A 2,407-nucleotide genomic window follows, 5' to 3' on the forward strand; every position below is an offset into this window, starting at 1 on the left:
GAGCCATGAATTTTAACGATTTTGAAGTTCCACTGGTTTTATAAGATAAGATTTAACGATGATATATGTTACACTTGGTCTTTACATATTAATACAATTCATTAGTACTTGAGTCTTTAGTAAGAGTTCTGTCGCTGCATATATTAAGTGGAACTTGACTCCGTGCTTCATGCAGACCTACGCAGAGTCTTTGCTTCTAACTCTTAAGGTGGACTGCAGACTTGCAACTCTGGATATTGTCCGTCGTGAACTCTAGAGGATTTCTTCGGCTTTGTGTCTGTCAAGCCTGATTCTGTTCTTCATACAGAGCTTAACAGAGGTTTTGCACTTGCTATGCAGTCAATCTGAGCCAGACTCCATGCTTCATGCATAGCTACACAGAGGCTCTGCACTTAAGTGTTGAGAAAGAGCTCTGTCTCTTCATGTCCTACGTTGAGGTTCCGCCTCTTACTCTGAAGGTGGACTTCAGACTTGTAACTCTCGACCGTCTCCATCTTAAACTCTGGGAAATTTCTTCACCCTTGTGTCTGTCAAGTCTGATTCCGTTCTTCATACAGACTTTAACAGAGGTTCTGCACGTGCTACGCGATCAATTTGAGCCTGACTCCGTGCTTCATACAAAGCTACATAGAGGCTCTTCACTTAAGTGTTGAGAAAGAGCTCTTTCTCTCTCTTCATGTCCTATGTTGAGGCTCCGCTTCTTCATACAGACTCGGAAGATAACTCTGAGAGGGTTGATTACAGACTTATACAATAACTTTCGTACATTGTTTGATAGAAGTACAATGTGCAGTAAGGTTTAAACCATGTAACACGGCTCCAAAGTACTACTAAACGAACTTCATATTTGGATTTAAATTCTACAGTGTACTTCTTGAGCGTCATTGTATACAGTTCCCTAAAAGCAATTCTGAAATCTTACTTTCAAGATGTCTCAGTCTGAACTATAATACAAATGTTACTAATCTATGTCCTTATGTCTGTTGATATATAACTGTGATTTTTTAAATTCCAAATGTTTTCTCAAATTTATTTCACATAGTTACTACAAAACTGTAAAAAATTAACCTTCCATGAATTGTTTGTCATTCATCAGGCTTAGCAGATTGTTGAAATGTTTCTTTCAACGAAAACCCATAGCTTTAAATTTTGCAGAGTTATATTGTGTAGTTATTTATCAGCCTTAGAATAAACTCAAATACCTTTTTTCCAACTTAAAACTCTGTTATGACATTGGTTTTCATAGTTTGCAGGATTTGTAAGTATGTTAATGTACAAAGTTGAAATATGCAACATGGTTTTCCAAGTAATTATTATTTCTGGTCTTCTACAATTAATAACTAACAGTCTAAATTACACACGTGAACATGAAACTGCATCATTTGCATAACAAGGTAACGCCATATGTTATTTTAAGTGATAATTTTATAAATTAATTTAAATATATCATTTATATTACGTTTAGGTTTTCCTCATATGTAATAGTCTGGTTATTATTTTGGTTATATATATATTTAATTAATTAAATATATGATATATATATGATATATGTATGTATGTTATGTATGTATGTCATGTATGTATATGATTTGTGTGTGGGAGTATTTAAAAGAAGAAAAGAAGGGGAGAGGGTCGGCTATTAAGCCGCCTCTCAATTCCCTTGTGGTTATGTGTGTTGGTATAAATAGAAATTATGAAGAGAAAACACACACAACACACTTTCCATATTTAGAAGTTTTCTCTCTGAGAATTTGAAGAATTCGCACAAGAAGAAGAAGAAAAAAGTTTCAAYAGCTTTGATTCTCGATTTGTTAAGGTGAGTGTATTAAGAGCTTTGGATATGAATTGCTTTCATACAGATTGATAAGCATTTGGAACTGGTTATATTGAATTTTATAGCATTTTATGAATGTTCTTGATTAAACCGTACAAGTGTTGTCCGGATTGTAATCCGGATAACTAAACCGGCCAAGAGGTGACCGGTGTATCATCTAAACCGGCCAAGAGGTGACCGGATATCATCTAAACTGGTCATGTGGTGATCGGTTTACTTCTAAACCGCTTGTGAGAAAAGGTTTAAGTCTATAAACCGGCTAAGGGGTGACCGGTATAATTTAAACCGGTCAAAAGGTTAAATGATGTGTTGTCCGGTATACTCTAAACCGGACAAAGGGTGAACGGTATATCGTCCGGTTTACTCTAAACCGGACAACGATATAATTGAAGTATTGACCGGACTTGTAAACCGGACAAGAATGTTATRTTTTCATGTTTATAATGACCGGATTGCTAAMCCGGACAAGGGAGTTGGTTTATTTTCAAAGTGTTTTGACCGGACTTCTAATCCGGACAGGTTTGACTGGACTTCTAATCCGGATGAAAAGAGAATGTTTTGGAAATATTTTTA

Source organism: Cynara cardunculus (genome assembly GCF_001531365.2).
Source record: "Cynara cardunculus var. scolymus isolate 2C chromosome LG 13, CcrdV1, whole genome shotgun sequence".
Lineage (NCBI taxonomy): Eukaryota > Viridiplantae > Streptophyta > Magnoliopsida > Asterales > Asteraceae > Cynara > Cynara cardunculus.